This window comes from Lygodium microphyllum, chromosome 13 (assembly GCF_053477565.2).
Source record: "Lygodium microphyllum isolate KBCC chromosome 13, Lygodium_microphyllum_v1.1.10, whole genome shotgun sequence".
NCBI lineage: Eukaryota > Viridiplantae > Streptophyta > Polypodiopsida > Schizaeales > Lygodiaceae > Lygodium > Lygodium microphyllum.
Window position 1 is genome coordinate 144,535,301 of NC_141147.1, and position 27,212 is coordinate 144,562,512.

The 27,212-nt window shown below is 41.5% G+C and overlaps 1 pseudogene; it reads left to right on the top strand.

Moving 5' to 3' along the window:
- LOC148027303 (uncharacterized) overlaps positions 1 to 5,123 on the top strand; it is a 31,367-nt pseudogene extending 26,244 nt beyond the window's left edge.
- The last annotated feature ends 22,089 nt before the right edge of the window (positions 5,124 to 27,212 follow it).

A 27,212-nucleotide genomic window follows, 5' to 3' on the forward strand; every position in this document is an offset into this window, starting at 1 on the left:
TAGCTGGTTGAAGGAATCACAAGAAATTCATCGATGGCGAGGGATATTGCACTCAACTCACGATCACTCAAATGGATTGAAAGAGCAGGCACTCGCTCCATAACTAATGTCACTCGAGGAAATCAAGATGAAACCCATAGCTCACACCCGGTTTAGGAATCGACAAAGAAATGATACAGAGGGAGTATGCCAGGGTGCACAATTGATGGTGCATTAGTGCGTCCAACCCGGTTGGCATAGGTGCAAGGAGAAAGGCCAGGGAGCCTTGCAGTGCAGTGTATAGAATAGAGTGACATGTCCTGTGCTGATGGCAGAAACCCAACCCGTGGATGCATAGGGAAACGGGAACGTACCTGACTCCAAAGGTCGTAATGTTCCTCAATCCTCACCTCTCGATAATTGATTGAAAAAACACCAGTCACACTCAGCCCACCCTCTGTCTCACGCTTTGTTGAAAGATAGAGAGGGCATCCCTTTCCTGAAACCCATTGATGTAATCCTCACTGTCACTTGTGCAGAGGTTGTATGCCTTGTGTGCTTTTGATGGTGCAACAGTGCATCCCGCCATGTGCCGGCATACAGTGTAAGAAGGAAGGCCAGGAAGCCTTATGGTGCAGTGCACAGGAACAGATCGTGCTTTGTGCATTGAGAGGCCCATTCCGTGCGTACAACACTCCGTTCACACATCTTCACCTCTCATTTGATTTAAAGGGAAAGACTAGTCACTCCCCCCCACCCTCTGTTTCACGCTCACTGATATATACAAAGGGCAACCCATATTCACATCCCCATCCTGTTAGGATGAAAGCTCACATTACTCAAAGGGTTGGTGATGAAGATCATGTCGGTTGTTGTTATCATGAGGATCTTGAGGACGGGGCATACACAGGGAGGCAGCCTACAAATCTCATACTTCAATGATTTGTAAGAAGAGTCGTTTGTTAAGATGGGCAGACGGATTGATATTGCAAAGATAGGGCACCAAGGGAGGTGGCTTCAAATTACTTGCTGAAGAGGTTCTGCTGGTGAGTCAACTATCCTGAACTGCGGGGTGTTACCACTTTTTCCACAGTCAGCTTCTCGTCCAAGGGTATTTCCACTTTTTCTTGGAACGAGGCTTGTTATGACAAGGAATTTCTTCCTTTTCTCCCATAAGAGTTTCATTTTCTTTTCTTTTTTTCTTTTGCTTTTTCTTTTCTCTCTCTTTTTTTTCTTTTGTTTTCTTTTTCCTTTTTTTTCTTTTCTTTTTCTTTCTTGTATTTTTTTTCTTAAGAAAGAGAATGGTAGAAATACCATATATCAGGACCAACCTCGCCACTGTTGTTGGATCAGACGAGACGAGAACAATGTCGGGTTGAGATGGTTCTGCAAGGGGGTATCAGAACGAGACTGCCTCATGAGGAGAATCATAAGGGCTATCAGAAGTATGGCAAGAAGGATAGTGCGATGCCCAAAAGGAAAGGGGTAGATCGACTATGATTGTCAAGATTCCCAGGGAGGGAAGTACTTCTTCAGGTAATAGCCATTGATCAGGAAAGGATCATCAGAGGCATCAACAGTCTGCACCTAAACAGAGCCATTAAGATTGACGGCCAGTACCTTGTACGGGCCCATCTACCGTTATTGAAGCTTGCCATGAAACTTGCCAAATCTTGAATCATAGGCTAGAATAAGATCACCTTTTTTGAACTCCTTGTGCTTGATGAAGCTATCATGATAGGCCTTGTATCCCACTTGAGTGGTTTCCATGCACTGTAAGTCCATCCACTGTATCTCATCCAAGCATTCCAAGTGCAGGAGACGGCGTTGTAGTGACTCATTATCTCCCAAGCGTTCTTTAATTGCCACTCGCAAAGAGGGCAATTCTAGCTCAACAAGGAAGACAGCTCTATACCATACACTAGCTGGAAAGGGGTCTGTCCTGTAGCTGCCTTATGGGAGGTTTTGTACTCCCAGAGGGCCTCTCTAATTCGATCATTCTAGTCGCGACGATGTGCACCAATCGTTCTTGTCAGAATCGAGCAAAGGATGCGATTGGTGACTTCAACTTGGCCATTGGCTCTAGGGTAATAAGGAGTGGACTTGCAATGGCGGATCTTATACAGTTCCGTCAGCTCCTCCATAATTTTGTTAAGGAAATGAGTACCTCTGTCACTCACCAGTTCGAGGGGACTGCCAAAATGGGTGATAATATTCTCATACAAGAATAGGGCTACACTATTACCATCATCATGCTTCAAGGCTTTAGCTTCACACCACTTTGTGACATAATCCGTACATACTAAGATGTATCTGTTCTGCTTCCATCTGGTGGGTGGATCAATGGGATCCACAAAATCAATCCCCCACTTCTCGAACAGCTTTAGGGAAAGAATGGGTTGCAGTGGCATGGCACTTGTTTTGGTGGGTTTCCCCATTCTTTGACAAGCATCACATCTCTTACAGTAATCATATGCATCCTTGTGGAGGGTCGGCCACTAGTATCCTGCTAACAGAGCCTTCCTGGCTGTCGCTTCTCTTGCAAAGTGTCCACCACAAGGTTCGTCATGGCACGCTTTCAATACTATGCCGATTTCATCTCCTGCAACACATCTTCGCAGCACTTCATCTTTGCCTTTCTTGTACAATGCACCGCCTAGCAAGGTGTAGGGGGCTGACTCTAACAGAAGCTTCTTTTTCTCATGGCTTGAGATGCCAGGAGGATAGTGTTGAGTTGCTAGGAGGTTGGCTATGTATGCATACCAAGGAGTAACTATTTCAACTAGAAACAAGGAAGCGTCAGGAAGGTCTAGATCATCTTGTTCCTCTTCTTCTGTTTGAGGGATTTGTGATAGATTATCAGCTATAGGACATGGGAACAGCCAGACTTAGTGACTACTTCGAAGTCGAACTCCTGAAATAAGAGCAACCATCTCATCAGTCGTCTTTTAACATCTGCTTTGTTTATCAGGAAGGATAGGGCTTCATGATCCATATAGAACTTGAAATGTGTTGACAATAGATAATGTCGAAACTCTCTAGTGCAAACACCATTGCCAAGCACTCAAGCTCTGTCACACTGTATAGTTTTGTTCCCTATCAGTGATCTTTCAGCTTGCATAGTATATTGGTTGATCTAATTTAGAGGGGCCCTTTTGACATAAGACAGCATCTAGCCCTTCAACTAATGCATCTGTGTGCACATGGAACTCCTTCGTCCAATCAGGAGGCTGCAAAATAGGTGCTTGGATCAAGCATTGTTTTAGGGTATTAAAGGCCTCTTCACATTCATCAGTCCAATGGAAATCAGCTTCTTTCCTTAGGAGCTTGTGCAGAGGGGCTGCCTTAGTTTCAAAATGTGCAATAAATCTTCTGTAATAGCCCACATGGCCAAGAAATCCTCTCAATTGCTTGAGGTTTGTTGGTGCTGTTAAGGCGGAAATCTTTTCAATCTTTGCCAGGTCTGTTGCAATTCCTTGCACAGAGACAATATGGCCTAGAAGAACTCACGAGGAGACGCCAAAGACACATTTGTTGGGGTTGAGAGAAATCCCATACTCTCGGAATCTGTCAAAACATTGCTCTAGGTGTCCCCAGTGCTATCAGATCAAACTATAGACACAAAAGTCATCAAGATACACCTCAATGAAATTATGCAAATGATTCTGGAAGGCAGCCATCATTACTCATTGGAAGGTGGTAGGAGCATTACAGAGCCCAAATAGCATCACTTTGTAGGCATAGGTCCCCCATTCTGTGGTGAAGGTTATTTTGGATTGGTCCTCTTCTGCGATTTGGACTTGGTTATATCCACTGAATCCATCCAAGAGGGAATAAAGCTCATGGCCTGCCACTGTGTCCAACAGTTGGTCTGTAAAGGGGATAGGAAAATGATCCTTCTTCGTCTTCAAATTGAGCTTTCAAAAGTCGACACATATTCGGAGTTTCATGTTCTTCTTGGGTACTACCACAATGGGCAAAACCCATTCACTGTTAGCCACGGGACAAATGAACTCTGCTTCAAGAAATTTCAATAATTCGGCCTCACCAGAGCGGAGTAATTAGGATTCATCCGTCTTTGTCTTTGCCTTACAGGTTTGGCATCGGGCTCTAGGTCAATGTGATGTTGGCATGCTGTGGGATCAATCCCCTTTAGGTCTTTATATGACCAAGCAAAAACATCTAAGTTCTCCTTTAGTAGTTCTCGCAGGACCACTAGTTTTTCTTCTGGAAGATTGAGACCCACTTTCAGGTGACGTTCAATACCGTCAGCATCCAAGAATGTTACTTGTCTTTCACCTTCCACTTTGTGGATAAATGTCCCATGGATTGCTTTTGGATAGAGGTCTAACTCTTTCAAGAGAGTAGCATCCTCATCTAATGTTCCACTAGAACCAGTGTCCTCCTTCTGAACAAATGACTCATTTGTCTGTTTAAGTTGTTGGAAGGGGATCAAAGCTTTGTTTGCTTCGGTGTGAGTAGTGATTTCTTCTGGACTTAGGGATTCATCTTCAGAAGATGCATCCAAGAATGTCACATAGCACGGACCTTCTAGAGGCCGTGGCTCTGGGGGCTTTGGCTTCTCTTGACAAGGGGCATCATCATCATCTTTTCTCTGGACTGAATGATCAGGGTGGCAGGAGCCACTGGTGTACTTAATTTTTATGCTTTTAATCCATTGCTTATACAGATTCTGCATAGTTTGTGGTCCATTGATCAACCTAAATAGAACCATCGTCATTCCATCCAGTACCCTGAGATATTTGGCCTCTAAGGTCTCTGTAGGGACATCAACAAGATCATCCTCTGTTAGAGGGAATTCTTCATCTGCACTTTCATAACCTGCTTCGTTTTCTTCCTCATCATTTTCCACCTCTTCCTCTGGAGGCTCTATCTGTGCTTCTGTAGAGGCTCTGTAGGAGAAGAACAGATTTTCTGCCTTTGCATCTGCTTCTACTTCTATTACAGCTTGTGACTCTGCTTCTGGCTCTGGCTCTGTATCTGCTCTGCCTCTATATTGTCTCTACTTTGTAACTGTATTATCTCTGCTCTGTCTTTGCAACTGTCATATGTAACAGGAAGAACAGTACATCCATGCTTCTATTTCACTGTCAGAGGTGATTTCCGAAGTTAAGTCTAGTTGAGGCAGGAGGTATTCACCCATGGACAAGGATTTTACATCCCGTGGCAGTTGGCTTACAATGCCCACTATTAGGGACTATGCCTCTATTTTTGTAGGAAAGATCTGCTTAACAACTTCTTCATCTCTTGATGTACCATCTGTTACCTCATTGGAGGAGTTAGTTATGACTTCAATGGATGTGGATCCATTGTCTTTTTGTGATCCATACAGCTTTAACACCACTTTGTTGGGTCCTCTGTCTAGGATTAGGGTTCCTTTGAACCAATCCGTCCTGGCTCTTGCTTCAAAAAGCCAAGGTCTTCCCAATAGCAGAGGGTACAAGGTCCCATAAGAATTTGGTTTGACCACTAGATATGTGAGTCAATAGTCTCTTCCTGCAAGGGTTGTTTTTACATATGATGGAAGGATGTCTAACGGTTTGACTCTGCTTTGGTCTGCCAATCTGATAAGCCACTATGTAGGTTGAATTCCTTGCAACCCTAAGTCCTTCATTATGACATCTGTCATTATGTTTACTAATGAGCCTCCATCAATCAATGCATCTAAAATAAAGCATCCTTCTATCCATACACTAATCTCTGGGGTTCTAGGATCTAGGAAGGGATTAGCCACATCTACTTCCTTTACAGGCTCCGGGGCCTTATTGGTCTTGGTTGCTGTTGAAGGAGAAATCCTTAGTCTACGTCTTCTTGTCAAGATGCTTTTAAATTTCTTTCGGCAGCTAGAAGACAACATCAACAAATGTCAGAATGTTAAGTTTGGTTTAAAAGTGTCTAGGTCTTTGACCAAGTCATAATCTTTGATGGGATCCACAGGCTTCTCCAACCGGCTGGGGAATGGGGCTACATCCATTTTCATCTTTCCTTTTTCTTCTAGTAATTGTAGCATTGGCACTTCTTCTGTTTCTGGAAGTGCTTCTATATCTTCTATCTCCTGGGCCTCCGCTCCTATCTCTCGAACTATCTTTGTAGCTCTCTGTGGCGCTACAGTGCTCTATACTATACTATTCTGTTCTATACTACTCTGTCCCTCTATTGGTAGGTTGAACTTCACAGTCTTGGCAGGAGAGTTATTTTCATCCTGAACCACTGGTTCCTTCTTCTTTGTGCGCATAATAGTAGCAACTTCCAACTCTACCAAATTGGAGGCAAGCTCTTGTACCTTCTGTTGGCTATCAGTGGCATTGACCTTTACAGGGCTGGACTGGGACAGTCCTTTGCAGTGTGGCCTTCTTTGCATCGGCTGCATAAGGGCTTGTAATCCACAGATCGTCTAGGGTTTGGACAATTCGGGGAGATATGTCACTTTTCTCCATACCTATAACATTCCACCTCTTATCTCGACCACTATCGTCCTCTGTAACTTTGAGAGGGAAACCTCCTTGGACCAAAATTAGGACCAAATTTCCTAGACTTTGGTCCAATATCCTATCTTGTCATTTTAGATTCTAGCAAGTTGAATCTTGCATTTTCATCCTTTTGTCTTCATTCATGCATCTCTTTCAGAGAGCAAATATCCTCTGTATGGTTCTTCTGCAAAAACAGTAGGAACACAAGGCTCCAAGAATGGTTGGTTTTTGGATACATTCAGTGGCTAAATGTCCCACTTGATGGCACTTTTCACACCATGTATTAGAGCGCATCACATCTCTTCCAACTCCTGCAGGAGTGAATATATTGGCGGTATTCACCTTGAGCGTCTGTAGCTGCTCTGTAATCACATCCAGAAGCTCTTTCTTAATACTTGCAACTGAGTTGGATAAGTAGTCCTTCAGATTTTAACCTCTTGAAGTGCTTGTAGTAGGGTTTTGGGAAGCGTCTGTAATTACTGTATAAACTGGTTGGGTAGATCCAGAAGGTACTCTGTTCTGACTCTGATTCCGAGCTCCTATTGAGACTTGGGGTTATTAATTCTAGTTGGTAGGATTCCATTGTTGTTGAGTCACCATGAAGGAATTGTTTGAGGCCACTGTTGTTGTGGTTGTTTGAGGCACTGTTGTCTGCGATGACCACACTGGATTAGGTGCATTATACTGTGACACTGCTTGCATCTAGGGATAGGGGTAGGGAAATGTCCCTGGGACTACATTTGGTGGATATACCATTCTAGGCATGGGAGGAGGTAAGAATCCTCTTCCTGGAGTCATTGACAACCTTACTTCAACTTCATCATACAATCTTGCACCTTCCAATCCAGCTTGCAGATTGACTGGTCTTCTCAATTCCACGAACTTGCGAACTTCTGGTTGTAGGCTCCTAAGAAACACTCCTTTTTGGAATCCTTCGTCCAAATGATGGTTAGTCCATCTCTGCAGGATGGATTCCATTCGTGAGACATAAGCTTCTACTCTTTCTCCAGAGGACTAACTTAGGTTCATGAACTCCTGTCGCATTCGCTCTTCAAAACCTTCACGCCTGAATTGAGTGCAGAAGGCCAACTTCAAGTCATCCCATGTGCCAAAAGTTCCTACTGCTTGTCTCTCATACCGCTGAAACGTCGCGCCCTTGAAAGTGGCGGGGAATATTGCTAACCAATGCTCAGGGGTTCTAACATTGTTAGCCACACATGCTACCATAAATTCTGCTACATGAAGATCAAGGTCTTCATTGTACTCTCCCTTAAAAACTGGCAATGGGACTACATTTGCTAGCCTGTCATCAATATTTCCAAGACGGATCTGACTAGGAAGGGGACCTTGAGTCACCATGGGGACTTCTGTAAAGAGTGCTTTTAGGGTGTCAAAGGAGGCTTCTGTTCTACGAGCTCGTTCTCAGCTTTGATTTTTGTCTTCTCTCTTCTCACGTACCTTTGGACTCGTTCTAACTCTTGCCTCTTTATTGCATCATTCATCAGGGGGTTGGCTTCAACCAGTTGGTCTGGACTCAACAGGATAGTATCAGAGGAGACTTCAGTCTTTGAGGGATTCTCTGGCCAACATCACTTCTACTTCCTTCTTTTCAACATCTCTCAATTCAGCTTTCAAACCACTACAGAGGGGAAGATATTCTGTTCTGAAAATATCAAAACTCATTCTTTTTAGGATTGTTGTTGCGTCATTATAATAATGCCAGATTCTAAGGGTTTCAATAGTATATGTTGTGAAAAACACTCTGTCCACCAACTTCCAGTGGGTTGCTAATTGGACAAATAGAAGATTATCAGTGCACCAAACATCCCAAGTATCTTGCTGTTGAGCATCCATGAACAGATTCCAACTTTTTTCCTTCTTGTCTTCGTGAACCTCCATAGACCAAGACTCCTAAAGCTTCTTCACAATCTCCCACTTGATGATGTCTCGAAACTTCTCAATGAATGCCAAATCTTCCATAAATTTTCATTCTCTCTATTTCTGCTCTTCAGTTTGTTCCCAAACAGTTTGCCACCAAGATGCAAGTTTTTGTTGCTTCAACAGGAAGAGGAAACAGTTCACCACATAGAGCATGCATCATGATGGTGACATGTTTCCGCCATTGTGGGATAAAATTCTTGTGAAAAGTGGCTTTGATAATGAGAATTTTCAACTCTTCAGTGGAAGAATGAACTTTGCAAACTTCCATTGAATTCTCCTCTTCTTAGCAATGACATTTCCTTCATTTTCAGCCTCTTCTAGTGCTTGTTGATGGCAAGATTCCCTGGCTGTGCACCAAAAACATGGAGCCCCAAGAGGAACACCAAGGAAAAGGGAATTCTCTTGCAAGAAAATCTATCTTGTAACATCAACAAGATTTTATTTCATTCTTTTGATCATCAAAACAAAGAAAACAGCAATTCTTCACGTAGCATCATAGTAGATTTCTCCCACAGATTTGATAGAATCAACCATAATCTTCAACATCTTTATAGAATTCTTCAATATAACAAAGAAAATAAAGGGATACACCACCTTTGAATGGAAATCAATCACATAGTATTCATCTTCAATGTATTCATAGTTCTCTCTCTCAATCTCTCATATACAATTACACTATTTTGATAGAATTGACTATATCTGACTCTCTCTCCCTCTCTCTCTCAATAGTACATCATCTCCTCACTACAATACTCAATAATCACTCACAAAAATCCTTCTTAGGTTATGGATGCACCTCCCAAGAGGTATGTCTGATATGAAGAGTCACCAGAGCCACTACAGTATCTTTTCACAGCTCACTACTGTCATTGTCACTTAGTCTTCTCTTCAGTCTTCGGCAGCTACTTCTTCCACTTGTTTTAGCTCTTTTGAACCTAGATTCATCCTTTCCAAAGGTTAGAAAACTTTCCCAAAGTCACACATACATTCAACAAAACACTTATAGAAGGTCTACAGAACAGTTACAGTACAGCACCATAGTAGCTACAATACAGTTACAGTACAAAGACAGAGCAGAGACAGAGGCTCTACAGAGGGTCTACAGAAGGTCATCAGAACCTCATAAATCATACTCAAATCATTCCATACTATCAAAAAATATTTAATAAGCTTTCAAAAGATCTCAATCTTCATCAATCATCAATCCATGCTTCATACAAAAGAAAATCAGAACAAAACAAAAGGTATACAGAACCAATCAGAAGCTCAACGGAACCTACCAAAACATCACAGAGCTTCATATCTCCACTGAGAATCATCATGAACTTCCAAAACATAATCAATATCATCTAAAACACTCTCAAATACTTCCATTAACAACCATACATCACTCTAAATCCATCAAAAATCAATCATTCAAACCTCAAAAATAACAAAATTAGACAAAAATTCAGTCTTTTTCCACTCTCAACACACACGCACACATACTCTGTGTGTGTGTGTGTGTGTGTGTTTCTCTCTTTCTTTATGTATGTCTCTCTTTCACTCTCTCTATATACATGTGTATATGTAAGTACAACGTGCTCTCTCAATCTATCTATTTGTGTGTGTGTACGTGTGCGTGCATGTGCGTGTGCGCACATGTGTGTGTGTGTGTGTGTGTGTGTGTGTGTGTGTGTGTGTGTGTGTGTGTGTGTGTGTGTGTGTGCATGTGCGTGCATGCACGCATGTGTGTGTGTGTGTGCATGCTCTCTTTGTTTCTCTCTCCCTCACACACACACACTCCCTCTCTCTTTATAGGGGGTAAAGTGTAATGGTATATGTGATGGCTCCAAATATATCCCAAGCCCAATGCCTACCTGGGGATGGAACCCTCAACCCACAAGTTTTTAACTGGACTACATCCTCATAAAAAATTGGAGTGTGCATGAATTGTGATGCCATCATCAAATTGATAGGGCTTTTTGAAGCTTTAGGGACATACGGGAGTGGTAAAGGTATGATTTTTGAAGGTGTGGTCTAAAGCTATGAGGGTGTAAGGTGCGGTGTAAGGGTAATGTTATTAGCAAATCCTATACAGTGTAAAGTGTAATAGTATATGTTGAGAGTGGAAAAAGACTGAATTTTTGACTGTTTTTGTTGTTTTTGAGGTCTGAATGATTGATTTTTGATGGATTTAGAGTGATGTATGGTTGTTAAAGGAAGTATTTGAGATTTTTTTGGATGATATTGATTATGTTTTGTAAATTTATGATTATTCTTAGTGGAGATATGAGGTTTTGTGATGTTCTAATAGGTTCTGATTGGTTCTTTATACCTTCCGTATCGCTTCTGTTTTGTTCTGATTGTCTTCTATATGAAGCATGGATTGATGATTAATAAAGATTGAGATCTTTTGAAAACTTATTGAATAGTTTTTTATAGTTTAGAATGGTTTGAGTATGAGTTATGAGGTTCTAATGACCTTCTATTGAGTCTCTATCTCTGGTCTGTCTCTGTACTGTAGCTGTACTATAGCTATTCTGGTAATATACTGTAACTGTTCTGTAGACCTTCTGTAAGTGTTCTGTAGAATATATGTGTGAATTTGGGAAAGTTTTCTAACCTTTGGAAAGGATGAATCTAAGCTCAAAAGAGCTAAAACAAGTGGAAGAAGCAACTGCTGAAGACTAAAGAGAAGACTAAGTGACACTGACAATAGTGAGCTGTGAAAAGACACTGTAGTGGCTCTGGTGACTCTTCATATTAGACATACCTCTTGGGAGGTGCATCCACGACCTAAGAAGGATTATTGAGGGAGAGAGAGAGAGAGAGCAAGAGATAGTCAATTTTATCAAAACAGTGTAATTGTATATGAGAGATTGAGAGAGAGAACTATGAAGACATTGAAGATGAATAATATGTGATTAATTTCCATTCAAAGATGGTGCATTATTTTTTGTTCTTTGTTCTATTGATAGATTCTATGAAGATGTTGAAGATTATGGTTGATTCTATCAAATCTGTGGGAGAAATCTACTATGATGCTGCGTGAAGAATTGTTGTTTTCTTTGTTTTGATGATCAAAAGAATGAAATAAAAGCTTCTTGATGTTACAAGATAGATTTTCATGCAAGAGAATTCCCTTTTCCTTGGTGTTCCTCTTGGGGCTCCATGTTTTTGGTGCGCAGCCGGGGAATCTTGCCATCAACAAGCACTAGAAGAGGCTGAAAATGAAGAAAATGTCATTGCCAAGAAGAGGAGAATTCAATGGAAGTTTGCAAAGTTCCTTCTTCCACTGAAGAGTTGGAAATTCTCATTATCAAAGCCACTTTCCACAAGAAGTTCATCCCACAATGGCAGAAACATATCACCATCATGATGCATGCTCTATGTGGTGGACTGTTTCCTCTTCTTGTTGAAGTAGCAGAAACTTGCATCTTGGTGGCAAACTGTTTGGGAACAAATTGAAGAGCAGAAACAGAGAGAATGACAATTTATGGAAGATTTGGCATTCATTGAGAAGTTTCCAAACATCATCAAGTGGGAGATTGTGAAGAAGCTTCAAGAGTCTTGGTCTCTGGAGGTTCACGAAGACAAGAAGGAAAAAAGTTGGAATCTGTTTGTGGATGCTCAACAGCAAGATACATGGGATGCTTGGTGCACTGATAATCTTCTGTTTGTCCAATTAGCAACCCACTGGAAGTCGTAGACATAGTGTTTTTCACAACATACATTGTTGAAACCCTCAGAAGCTAGCATTATTATAATGACACAACAACAATCTTAAGAAGAATGAGTTTTGATACTTTCAGAACAGAATATCTTCCCCTCTGTAGTGGTTTGAAAGCTGAATTCAGAGATATTGAAAAGAAGGAAGTAGATGAGATGTTGGCCAGAGAATCCATAAGAGACCGAAGCCCTCTCTGATACTATCCTGTTGAGTCCGGACTAACTGGTTGAAGCCAACCCCCTAATGAATGATGCAATAAAGAGGCAAGCGTTAGAATGAGTCCAGAGGTACGTGAGAAGAGAGAAGACAAAAATCAAAGCTGAGAACGAGCTCGCAGCCAGCAGAAGCCTCCTTTGACACCCTAAAAGCACTCTTTAGAGAAGTCCCCATGGCGACTCAAGGTCCCCTTCCTAGTCAGATTCGTCCTGGAAATATTGATGATAGGCTAGCAAATGTAGTCTCATTGCCAGTTTTTAAGGGAGAGTACAATGAAAATCCTGATCTTCATGTAGCAGAATTTATGGTAGCATGTGTGGTTAACAATGCCAGAACCCTTGAGCATTGGTTAGCAATATTCCCCACCACTTTCAAGGGCGCGACGTTTTAGCAATATGAGAGACAAGCAGCAGGAACTTTTGGCACATGGAACGACCTGAAGTTGGCCTTCCTCACTAAATTCAAGTGTAAAGGTTTTGAAGAGCAGATGTGAGAGGAGTTCATGAACCTAAGTCAGTCCTCTGGAGAAAGAGTAGAAGCTTATGTCTCGCGAATGGAATCCATCCTAAAGAGATGGACTAACCATCATTTGGATGAAGGCATCCAGAAAGGAGTGTTTCTTAGGGGCCTACAACCAGAGGTTCGCAAGTTTGTAGAATTGAGAAGACCAGTCACTCTGCAAGCTGTAGTGGAAGGTGCAAGATTGTATGATAAAGTTGAAGCAAGGCTGACAATGACTCCAGGAAGAGGATTCTTACCTTCTCCCATGCCTGGAATTGTATACCCACCAAATGCAGTCTCAAGGACAATTCCCTACCCCTATCCCTAGATGCAAGCAGTGCCTAGTATAATGCACCTAATCCAATGTGGTCACCGCAGACAACAGTGCCTCAAATGATGGTTCAACCACAACAACATTGGCCTCAAAAAATTCTTCCAATGGCGACTCAAAAATAATAAAATCCTACCAACTGGAATCAACAACCCCAAGTCTCAACAGGAGCTCTGAATCAAAGTCAGAACAGAGACCTTCTGGATCGACCCAACAGTTTATGCAATAATTACCGAAGCTTCCCCAAACTCTATTACAAGCACTTCAAGAGGTGAAAATCTAAAGGACTACTTATCCAACTCAGTTGCAAGTATCAAGAAAGAGCTTTTGAATGTGATTACAGAGCAGCTACAGATGCTGAAGGTGAATACCGCCAATATATCTACTCCTGCGGGAGCTGGAAGAGATGTGATGCGCTCTAATACATGGTGTGAAAAGTGTCATCAAGCGGGACATTTAGCCACTGAATGTACCTGAAAACCAACCATTCCTGGAGCCTTATGTTCCTACTATTTGCGGAAGAACCATACAGAGGATATTTGCTCTCTGAAAGAGATGCATGAACAAAGACAGGAAAATGCAAGATTCAACTTGTTGGAATCCAAAATGACAACACATGATATTGGACCAAAGCCTAGGGAATTTGGTCCTAATTTTGGTCCAAGGAGGTTTCCCTCTCAAAGTTATAGAGGACGACTCAGAGGTGGAATGTTATAGGTGTGGAGAAAAGGGACATATCTCCCCAAATTGTCCAAACCCTAGACGATCTGTGGATTACAAGCCCTTGTGCAATCGATGCAAAGGAGAAGGCCACACTGCAAAGGACTATCCCAGTCCAGCCCCTGTAAAGGCCAACGCCACTAATAGCCAACAGAAGGTACAAGAGCCTGCTTCCAATCTGGTCGAGTTGGAAGTTTCCACTGTGATGCATACAAAGAAGAAGGAACCAGTGGTTTAGAATGAAAATAATTCTCCTACCAAGTCTGTGAAGTTCAACCTACCTACAGAGGGACAAAGCAGTACAGAACATAACAGTGCAGTATAGAGCACTACAGTGCCACAGAGACAGTCCCAGAGACAGGACCAAAGGCCCAGGAGATAGAAGATACATAAGCACTTCCAGAAACAGAAGAAGTATTGATGCAGCAATTATTAGCAGAAAAAGAAAAAATGAAAATGGATGTAGCCCCATTTCCAAGCTGGCTGGAAAAACCTGTGGATCCTATCAAAGATTATGACTTGGTCAAAGACCTAGACACTTTTGAACCAAACCTAACATTCCAACAGTTGCTGATGCTGTCTCCCAGCTATCGAAAGAAATTCAAAAGCAACTTGACAAGAAGGCGTGGACTAAGGATCGCTCCTTCAACATCGACCAAGACCAATAAGGCCCCGAAGCCTGTAAAGGAAGTAGATGTGGCTAATGCCTTTCTAGATGCTAGAACCCCAGAGATTAGTGTATGGATAGAAGGATGCTTCATTTTAGATGCATTGATTGATGGAGGCTCATCAATAAACATAATGACGAATGTCACAATGAAGGATTTAGGGTTGCAAGGAATTCAACCTACACATTGGCTTATTAGATTGGCAGACCAAAGCAGAGTCAAACCGTTGGGCATCCTCCCATGCGTAAAAACAACCCTTGTAGGAAGAGACTATTGGATGACATATTTGGTGGTCAAAAACCAAATTCTTATTGGACCTCATACCCTCTACTGTTGGAAAGACCTTGGCTTTTCGAAGCAAGAGCCAGGATGGATTGATTCAAAGGAACCCTAATCCTAGGCAGAGGACCCAATAAAGCGGTATTGAAGCTGTATGGATCGCAAAAAGGCAATAGATCCACATCCATTGAAGTCATATCTGACTCCTCTAACAAGGTAACAGATGGTACATCAAGAGAGGAAGAGGCTGTTAAGAAAATCTTTCCTAAGAAAATAGAGGCACAGTCCCTAACAGTGGGCACTGTAAGCCAACTGCCACAAGATATAAAATCCTTGTCCATGGATGAATACCTCGTGCCTCAACTAGAATCAACTTTTGAAATCATCTCTGATAGTGAAATAGAAGCATGGATGTATTGTTCTCCTTGTTACATGACAGTTGCCTCGCAGAGACAAAGCAGAGATAGTACAGAGATAGTATAGTTACAGAGCAGAGACAGTATAGAGGCAGAGCAGATATAGAGTGGCTACAGAATAGAGACAGAGTGGATACAGAGATAGTTACAGAGACAGTATAACAGATACAATGCCAGAGCCAGAGCTAGAGGTAGAAGCAGATTCAGAACTAGTGATAGAAGCAGAAGCAGATGTAGAGGCAGAAGATCTGTTCTTCTCCTACAGAGCTACTACATAAGCGGAGACAGAGCCTCCAAAGGAAGAGGATGAAAATGATGAGGAAGAAAATGAAGTAGGTTATGAAAGTGCAAATGAATAATTCTCTCTAATAGAGGATGATCTTGTTGATATCCCTACAGAGACCTCAGAGACCAAATATCTCAGGGTACTGCATGAAATGACCATGGTGCCGTTTGGGTTGATCAATGGACCACAAAGTATGCAGAATCTATATAAGCAATGGATTAAAAGCATAAAAATTAAGTTCATCAGTGGCTCTTGTTGCCCTGACTGTTCAGTCCAGAGAAAAGATGATGATAATGCCCCCTACCAATAGAAGCTAGAGCCGCCAGAGTCCCAGCCTCTAGCAGGTCTGTGCTATGTGACATTCCTAGACGCATCCTCTGAAGATGAATCCCTCAGTCCAGAAGCAATCACTACTTACACAAAAGCAAATAAAGTTATGATACCCTTCCAACAACCTAAACAGATGAATGAGTCATGTGTTCAGAAGGAGGACACTGGTTCTAGTGGAACATCAGACGAGGATACTACTCTCTTAAAAGAGTAACCCCGAAGTAATCCGTGGGACATTTATTCGTAAAGTGGAAGGTGAAAGACAAGTAACATTCTTGGATGCTGACGCTACTAAACGTCACTTGAAAGTGGGTCTTAATCTTCCAAAAGAAGAATTAGTGATCTTGTGAGACCTACTCAGGGAGAACTTAGATGTGTTTGCTTGGTCATATAAAGACTTAAAGGGGATTGATCCCACAGTATGCCAACATCACATTGATCTAGAGCTTGATGCCAAACCTGTAAGGCAAAGACAAAGGCGTATGAATCCTAATTATTCTGCTCTAGTGAAGGCCGAATTATTGAAACTTCTCGAAGCAAAGTTCATCTATCCCATGGCTAACAGTGAATGGGTTTCGCCCATTATGGTAGTACCCAAGAAGAACGGGAAACTTTGAATATGTGTCGACTTTCAAAAGCTCAATTAGAAGATGAAGAAGGATCATTTCCCTATCCCTTTTACAGACCAACTGTTAGGTACAGTGGCAGGCCATGAGCTATATTCCCTCTTGGATGGATTTAGTGGATATAACCAAGTCCAAATCGCAGAAGAGGACTAATCCAAAACAACCTTCACCATAGAATGGGGGACCTATGCCTATAGAGTGATGCCAATTGGGCTTTGTAATGCTCTTGCCACCTTCCAACGAGTAACGATGGATGCCTTCTAGAATCATTTGCATGATTTCATTGAGATGTATCTTGATGATTTTTGTGTCTATAGTTTGATCCGAGAGCACTGGGACACCTAGAGCAATGTTTTAACAGATGCCGAGATTATGGGATTTCTCTCAACCCCGACAAATGTGTCTTTGGCATCTCCTCAGGAGTTCTTTTAGGCCATATTGTCTCTGTGTAAGGAATTACAACAAACCCAACAAACCCGGCAAAGATTGAAAAGATTGCCGCCTTAACATCACCAACAAACCTCAAGCAATTGAGAGGATTTCTTGGCCATGTGGGCTATTATAGAACATTTATTGCACATTTTGTAACCAAGGCAGCCCCTCTACACAAGCTCCTAAGGAAAGAAGCCAATTTCCTTTGGAGTGATGACTATGAAGAAGCCTTTAATACCCTAAAACAGTGCATGATCCAAGCACCTATTTTACAACCTCCCGATTGGACGAAGGAGTTGCATGTGCACACAAATGCATTAGTTGAAGGGCTAGGTGTTGTCCTATGTCAAAAGGGCCCCTCTAAATTAGATCAACCGATATATTATGCAAGCCCAAAGGTCAATGATAGGGAATGGAACTATACAGTGACAGAGCTTAAGTGCTTGGCAATGGTGTTTGCACTGGAGAAGTTTCGACACTATCTATTGTCAACGCATTTCAAGGTCTATGTGGATCATGAAGCCCTGTCCTTTCTGATAAAAAAAGCAGATGTTAAAGGACGACTGATGAGATGGTTTCTCTTATTCCAGGAGTTCGACTTTGAAGTAGTCACTAAGCCTCTGGTCGTTCCCATGTCCTAGTAGTCGATCATTTATCACGAACAGAAGAAGAGGAACGAGATGATCCAAACCTTCCTGATGCTTCTTTGTTTCTAGTTGAAACAGTTACTCCCTGGTATGCAGACATAGCCAATCTCCTGGCAACTCAACAATATCCTCCTGGCATCTCAAGTCGTGAGAAGAAGAAGCTTCTTTAAGATTCAACCCCCTACACTTTGTTAGGCGGTGCACTATATAAGAAAGACAAAGATGAAGTGTTGCGAAGATGTGTTGTAGGAGATGAAATCGGCATAGTATTGAAAGCATGCCATGACGAACCATGTGGTGGACACTTTGTAGGAGAAGCGACAGCCAGGAAGGCTATGTTAGCAGGATACTGGTGGGGCCGACCCTCCACAAGGATGCATATGATTACTATAAGAGATGTGATGCTTGTCAGCGAATGCGGAAACCCACCAAAACAAGTGCCATGCCAGTGCAACCTATTCTTCCCCTAAAGCCGTTCGAGAAGTGGGGGATTGATTTTGTGGGTCCCATTGATCCACCTACCAGACGGAAGCAGAACATATACATCTTAGTATGTACAGATTATGTCACAAAGTGGTGTGAAACTAAAGCCTTGAAGTGGGATGATGGTAATAGCGTCACCTTGTTCATGTATGAGAATATTATCACCCGTTTTGGCAGTCCCCTTGAGCTGGTGAGTGACAGAGGTATTCATTTCCTTAACAAAATTATGGAGGAGCTGACGGAACTCTATAAGATCCGCCATCGCAAGTCCACTCCCTATTACCCCAGAGCCAATGGCTAAGTTGAAGTCACCAATCGCACCCTCTGCTCAATTCTAACGAGAACGATTGTTGCACATCGTCGCGATTGGGACGATCGACTTACAGAGGCCCTCTAGGCGTATAGAACCTCTCATAAGGTAGCAACATGACAGACCCCTTTCCAGCTAGTGTATGGTACAGAAGTTGTCTTCCCTGTTGAGCTGGAATTGCCCTCTTTGTGAGTGGCAGTTAAAGAACGCTTGGGAAATAGTGAGTCACTTCAACGTCATCTCCTGCACTTGGAATGCTTGGATGAGATATGGCGGATGGCCCTATAGTGCATGGAAACCACTCAAGCTCGACGCAAGGCCTATCATGACAGTTTTATCAAGCACAAGGAGTTCAAAGAAGGTGACCTTGTTCTAGCCTATGATTCGAGATTTGGCAAGTTTCCTGGCAAGCTTCAACAACAGTGGATGGGCCCATACAAGGTACTTGCTGTCAATCCTAGCGGCTCTGTTCATGTGTAGACCATTGATGCCTTTGATGATCCTTTCCTCATCAATGGCTATCGCCTGAAGAAGTATTTTCCTATCTTGACAATCACAGTCGACCTACCCCTTTCCTTTTGGGCATTGCACTGTCCTTCTTGTTGTGCTTCTGATAGCCATTATGCTTCTCCTCATGAGGCGGTCTCATTCTTCTAACCCCTCGCAGAAACATCTTAACCCGACCTTGTTCTCTTCTCATCTGATCCAACAATGGTGGCAAGGTTGGTCCTGACATATGGTATTTCTACCATTCTCTTTCTTAAATTTTTTATTAAAAAAACAAACAAAAGAAAAAAAAAGAGAAAAGAAAAAGAAAAACAAAAGGAAAAGAAAAAAAAACAAACAAATTGTTATGGGAGAAAAGGAAGAAATTTCCTGTCATAACAGGCCTCGTTCCAAGAAAAGGTGGAAACACCCTTGGGCGAGAAGCTGATTGTGGAAAAGGTGGTAACACCCGCAGTTCAGAATAGCTGACTCACCAGTAGAACCTCGTTAGAAAATAATTTGAAGCCACCTCCCTTGGTGCGCTGTCTTTGCAATATCAGTCTGTTTGCCCTTCTTAACAGACAACTCTTCTTACAAGTCATTGAAGTATGAGATTTGTTGGATGCCTCCCTGGGTACGCCTCCTCCTCAAGATCCTGATGACACCAACAGCCGACATGATCTTCATCACCAACACCTAGAGTGATGTGAGCTTTCATCCTAACAGGATGGGGACGTGAGTATGGGCTACCCTCTGTATCTAACAAAGAGTGAGACAGAGGGTGGGGTGAGTGACCAGTATTTTCCTTCAAATCAAATGAGAGGTGAGATGTGTGACAGAGTGTTGCACGCACGAGATGGGTCTCTCAATGCACAAAGCATGATCTATTTCTGTGCACTGCACTATAAGGCTCCTTGGCCTTCCTTCTTGCATTGTATGCCGGCACAGGGCAGGATGCACAGTTGCACCATCAAATGCGCACCAGGCATACAACCTCTGCACAAGCGACCGTGAGGATTACATCGATGGGTTTTAGGAACGAGATGTCCTCTCTATCTTTCAACCGAGCGTGAGACAGAGGGTAGGTTGAGTGTGACTGGTGTTTCTTCAATCAATTACCGAGAGGTGAGGATTGAGGGACGTTACGACCTTTGGAGTCAAGTACGTTCCCATTTCCCTATGCACCTACGGGCTGGGTTTCTTCCATCAGCACATGACACATCACTCTGTTCTATACACTGCATTACAAGGCTCCCTGGCCTTTCTGCTTGCATCTATGCCAGACGGATTGGATACACTGATGCACCATCAATTGTGCACCCTGGCATACTCTTTATACACCATTCCTTTGTCGATTTCTAAACTGGGTGTGAGCTCTGGGATTTCATCCTTATTTCCTCAAGTGATGTTAGTAATGGGGTGAGTGACTGCTCTTTCAATCCATTTGAATGATCGTGAGTTGAGTGCAATATCCCTTGCTATCAATGAATTTCCTGTAATTCCTTCGACCAGCTACCTCCCTGGGTGCTATCGCATGGTCCCTGCCACGAAGGACGAAAGACGTGTGATGTGTTGATACTTTGTTATCTCTTGCACAATCGACACAACAACACCAGACGCAACCTCGACAGTCGACATTCCTTCTCGGTAATATGGGCCAAGTTTTTCTAACCATACAACTTCTGTTTCTCAGTACCGGTTATGTCTTAAGTGTGGGGACGTTTGTGGTGGGTCTGATGTGTGGTACTCAGTCCTTGATGTTTAGTTTAACCTTTCTACTGAGGTCTTAAGTGTGGGGACGTTTGTGGTTGGTCTGATGTGTGGTACTCAGTCCTTGATGTTTGGTTTAACCTTCCTGTTGAGGTCTTAAGTGTGGGGACGCGTCCATGCGCGTCCATGTTGCATACCCCTATGCGTATACACTGTTCTAATCATGCATCTATTCCCTGGCTTTATTTTATCCTGATGGGGTCCCTTCCCCACCCTTACGTTCTATTTCACCCTGTCCTAGGGATTGTTCCTTGACCGTTTGCCCTTATTCTTGGTTTGGTGCTTCTTTCATACGAACAAACCTTACGTTCACCGGAATCCCAATTCAATCTTACAGCCCTATTCATCCCTTTGAGCTGCTTATTTTTCCTTTTTACCAACCCCTGTTCCGACAGACGGTTTTCAAGTTATTAATTTTAAAAGTAATTTCCGTCAATTTGACAGTTTTCCATGTGAACGCGTCATTACTGCTTCAGAACCCTGATCTGATGAGTCAAGCCTATCGTACCCATTTCCCTTAACATTATTCCTTTTTACTCTGTGTCCTTTCGATATGCGGTTCATCCGTTATTAATTTTTACGGGTTTCGGTCTTTTTCGTACCTATTTTTCACAATTTTCCATGTGAACCTGTCTATTTTCACCAGAATTCCAGTTTGATTTAACAGCTGTGTCCTGCCAGCCTTCCCCCCGCTTTTTTCTTTTTCCTCCCCCTCTTCCGACCATTGGATTTCTAGTTATTAATTTTTCCGAGTGTTTTTTAATACATTTTTCGTGTTTTTTCCACGTGAACCCTTCCTCATTTCCCCCAAACTGAGTTTTGATGCCCCACCTGTGAATCCATTTTTTCCAAACATTTTTTCTTTTTACTGTCCTCTATTCGGACGCACGGTTCTTCCCGTATTAATTTTCGAGTCCATTTTCGGGCCCATTTTTGGGGTTTTTCCCATGTGAATGTGTCCTACCTCGCTCGAAACCATGTTTTCTCATAATAGGATTGTCGGACACATTGTTTTGCACACTTTTTCTTCTTTCTACACTTCGTTCTGATACGCGGATTTTTCGATATTAATGCCCGTATGTGTTTTCGGGTTGTTTTTTGTGTTTTTTCCATGTGAACACCCTGAATTTGTCCCGGAACCCGTGTCGCATGTTTCCAACATTTTCCCCTCGTCTCCGGGCCCATTTTTCCTTTTTACAAATTTTTGATCCGACAAACGGTTTGGATTTTATTAATTTTTATTCATTTTTCCTGTTAACCACGTTTCTCGCCTCGCGTGTGAATGCGCTTGTTTTTGGTTTTACACACCTCGGGATGCCCCGTGGCATCCGTGGCTCTCGCATCCCCATCCCCGTCTCCCCCGTTCTTTTATTTTATTATTTTATTTTTCTTTTTTTTTCATTATTTAAAATAAAAAACAAAAAAAATAAACTACACACACAATTTAAAAAAACAAATAAAATAAAACAAGGAAAAAAAACAAACACACTAAAATCACACATGAAACACAAAAGACAAGAAAAAGAAAAAAAATTAAGAAAATTAAAAAAATTAAAAAAACATACCTGCCCGTTGCGAATCGCTTTCTTCTCCCCCTTCTTCTTCTCCTTCCACTTCTTCTTTTCCCTCCTTCTTCTCCCCTTCCTCTCCTGCTCCTTCTTCTTTCTTCCTCCCCCTCCTTCTTTTCTTTCTTTTCCTTCTTCTTCCCTCCCCCACTCCTGTCAGTCGCCCGCTGTGCTGCTCCCTCCACCTCCTCTCCCTCCTTGGCGCTCCCTCCTCGTCCTCTCCCTCCTCCGTCTGGGCGCCACCCTCAACTGTAAGAAGATGAGAATAAGGAATTAGTGTAAATAATATTGATATTATGCCATGTCACACTGACATTTGTATAAAAGGAGAGTATATGTAAATTTACACATCTTTTTGACACATTAATACAATTACAGACTTTCTCCCCCTTCTTGCTCACAACTTCTATGGCTTCCCCATCTTTCCTGTCTTTCTCTCTCCTCGTCACTCTTCTTCTCTCTCTTCCTACAGTCTTTCTCTCTCTTCTGTAGTATTCTCTCTCATCTTTCTCTCTCCCTGGTTCTCTCTCTGACAGCAAGACCTGAATCAAATGCTTATGCTTATGGCCAGCATCTATATACTAATAGTACACTTGAATCAAATGCTTATGCTTATGGACAACATGTATATGCTGATGGTACACACTACGATCTACATGCATCTTATGAATATGAACAACAACAACATGCAAATGAATATGAGCAGTATGCAAGTACATCTGGACAACATGTTAATGCTTATAAATATGATGTACCATATCATAATGCAGAGTATCATTCCATTGAACCTTGGCAGCAGAATGGCTATTATGGTCAACATGCTTATGCTTATGAGCATCCACCTCTTCAAGAAAAAGATTTGGATAATGAACAACATGATCAACAAGAGGATGAGCAAGAAGACCAAGAAGATATACGAGCCCAAGAAGATGTACAAGAAGGGAACAATGAAGAGCAAGATGTACAAGCTGATGGTATCTTCGTTGATGAATCACATGAAACACTTCAGATGTAGATGGTCATGCTGAAGGTTTTAGACTCTTAGAGAAACCTCATGATGATATTTTTGGGCATCAGTTTACACTTAATCAAGGTCTACAACAGCCATTGAATGCATTTGATAATGAGTACCTTGATTATGGTTATGATGATTGGCACATGTCTGATGATGATATAATACACGATTTGGGCATACATGAATATGAAGATGGCATTGTGCTTCCCTATGATCCAAGGGATTATGGATGTGATCATGGATTTGATCTTATGAAAGTTGATCCAATGCATGGCAAACGATACAACTTTTCCTTTTGATCCGGGTGGCTACAGGCTGATTTTGACTACTATTGAATATTAGGTAATCTTTTCTTTTATCACTTGTAATGTTGTACAGAGTAGTACTCTACAGTTCCCTACTTGCCTATACCAATAAGTCCGATATTTGTTTTTGAGGACAAAAAGCTTCATCTTGAGTGGGGATGTATTGTAAGAAGATGAGAATAAGGAATTAGTGTAAATAATATTGATATTATGCCATGTCACATTGACATTGGTATAAAAGGAGAGGATATGTAATTTTGCACATCTTTTTGACACATTAATACAATTACAGACTTTCTCTCCCTTCTTGCTCACAGCTTCTATGGCTTCCCCATCTTTCCTATCTTTCTCTCTCTAAATCTAGTCTTTCTCTCTCCTCGTCACTCTTCTTCTCTCTTCTTGCAATCTTTCTCTCTCTTCTACAGTCTTCTCTCTCCTCTTTCTCTCTCCTTGGTTCTCTCTCTCTGACATCGACACCCTCTCCTCCTGTCGCAGTTCCCCCGCCACCCTCGACACCCTCTCCTTCTATCGCGCTGCCCCGCCTGTGGTTCCCCCGCCACCACCGACTCCACCCCCTCTTTTTCCTCCTCCCCCTCTTCTTCTCCTCCTCCTCCTCCTCCTCCTCCTCCTCCTCCTCCTCCTCCTCCTCCTCCTCCTCCCACCATCTAACTCAAGCCAGGTTAGCAACTAACCTACGTTTAGTTAAACTACCTTACATTTAGTTACACTAACCTATGTTTAGTTAAAACTCACCTAGCTTAAGTTCAACTAACCTCACTTTAGTTAGATTAACTCAAATTGGGTTAACTTAATCCTACTCCAATTAACCTACCTAATTGTAGTTAGTGACTAACCTAACTAGGGTTAGGTTCTCACTAGCCTAACTAGGGTTAGGTTCCAACTAACCTAACTAGGGTTAGGTTTTCACTAACCTAATTGTAGTTAGTCTGACTAACCTAACTCAAGTTAGTTCCACCCCCACTAACCTACCCTAGGTTAGTTAGTCTAACCCTGGTTAGTGAACTTGCCTAGACTAACTTAACTTGACTAACTTGCCTAACTTGGCTAACTGACTCTAGACTAACCTAATTGACCTAACTAACCTAATCAACCCTGACTAACCTAACTAGCTCAGACTTGACTTACCCTGACTTATCTAGACTAACTTGACTTAGTTGACTTGACTTGACTTTACTTACCCAACTAACCCGATTTACATCATTTAATTACTTTAGATAATTTAAAAAATTCATTTAAATTTAAAAAAACATTAAAAAAATGCTAAAAATTTCCCCATATTTTTACCATTTTTCAAAATATTTGTCAGGTGGAAATTCAAATCAACAAAATTACAAAAAATAAAACATTTGAAAATTCATTCAAAATTACCTAAAAATGAATAAAATTCATTTAAAATTAGTAAAATATGGAAATTAAAACAAAAAAAATCTAGAAATTTCCATCCATCCCCCTGACGTTTTTTACACTAATTTTTCACTTCAATATATTTTCATACCAAGTAAAAATATTCTTTGGAAAAAAAATAAAAACCCTAATTTTAATCACTTGTGGATATTTCCTAAATGATTGAAATTTTATTTTTTTCCTTCATCACATATCCATGTGCTATATATCTTGATTTAATTATTATTGTTTAAAAACAATAACAAAAAAAAAAACAAACACAAACAATAATTTATACAAAAAAAACAACAACAAACAAAACAAACCAAAAACAAATAATAAAACAGATAAACCAAACCACATAATCAATACAAAACAAACAAAATACAACATCAACATAAACAATTAAAAATAAATTAAAAGTAAACAAGCCCACTAAGGTGTTTTCTTTTTTGTTCAGTCAGTGGTCTTTGATTTTCTCTGACTGGATTCATTGCTTTTGGGGGAATCTTCTGTGCGCCTTCAGGCCATTGCATACACACCCCTACCAGGTATTTATTTTGTGAGCTTTATTTATTTTCATTCCCCCTTAATCACAATTAATTGCTACAATGAACTATCTATTCACCCACATTTTTCATGCGCATTCGCGCTATACACACAATTTAATAATTTAAAAATCAACCAGTCGTTCACTTTACACGTTCTACGTGCGCTTAAGAGGCATCTTAATTGTTAATAAAAATAAACTAGTCGTCACGAAAAAGCACGCGTTGGAAAAAAGTGCTCCACATCACTATTAATTTTTAATTAAGGAATTTGCATTTAGAAACCTAGTTTGGCAATCGTAGTTCGGGCTACGATAACGCATCGTTTCACCATAATAAATTGTAATTAAAATTTTAAGAAGAAACCGCCATTGTCTTATTAAGGTTTATAACCTAATAAAATATCACCCATTGTTAATAATTTCTTAAAATGAACCCTTCATTAAAATAATTCCCCCTCACTGCACTTTTTTTTCCCTTTTTAATAAACAGACTTCATGGGATGTGCGCGTAAAAGTCTTTTAGTTGACACTGATAGTCAAGGTTATGGTCAAGTCTTGATGTACATTTTTATGGTATTCTGATTTGTCTATGTGTGACGATTACGGGTGAGGTGTGTAGTTCTTTCTTTCTTGCCTGATACGGGGATTTTGGGTGCTTGTTTGTTGCATCGCATTAAGTTTTTGGTCGCATATGTATAAAGGTCATGTCGATTTTTTTGTAAAGGCTGTGTATTGTCTAGGGTAGTAAATGGGTTAGTTACATCTATGTTAGTATGAGTGTCATTCTTTTGGATTGATTCTTTTTTTATAGCCCTTTGGTTTTTTTGTAGGCATTCTTTGTGACTGTCTGTGTTGGTGTGTGTGTTTACCATCTGAATGGTGCCTCACGCTCCTCCTCATATCCAGTATGTTCCACTGGTTAGTAGAGATTACTATTCCCTACTCACTTTTGAGCCTATCGCGAAAGCAGGACTCGCGACTTTCATGGCTGCTTCCTTCCCCTTGATTCTAGAAGATCCATCCATGTGTGATGAGTTCCTTGCCTCATAAAGCAAGAAGTCGGGACTGATCCATGGTGCTTCCATGACATTGACACCTCGAGGGTTAGGGAAGGCTCTGTCTCTTCCCTACAAAGGAGAGCCCTTTGTTACAACTCGACAACTATTCTCTAATGATGAGATTTTGAAGCTGTTACAGAAATAGACCAAGAAAATTCTGGATGTTAAGAAACTGATCAACACTTCAGGAGTCTCATTTTCCATGATCACTGATCCTGTGTGGAAACTGGTCTTCCAGTTCCTCCAAGATAGGTTTATGCCTACCAAGACACCATCCCATTACTTGTCCAAAGAGCTCTTTATAGCTTCCACGATGGTATTAAAAGGAGTAGTTATTGATTGGAGCACTTACCTACTCACAAAGATGGATCAACATTTCCTTAAAGTAACTAGGGGCAATGTCACAAATATCACCTATGGATCCTACATGTCTGCTTTCTTGACATACTCAGGCCTAAAAAAGGGTGTGCCTCCACCTCCTCCATATGATCCAGTACCTCCTCCACCACCTTCAGACGAGTTAGAACCTATTGATATAGAGGATCTGGATTCTCCTCCTCCCCTGGTCATTCAGCAAAAACGCTTGAAATGGGTGGCAGATAAAGCTCCTTCAATTCTTCCTTCAGTTACAATTCCTGCTACATCTGGCAGTGAGCTTCCTGCTTATCTCACATGTAACAACCTATTCAGA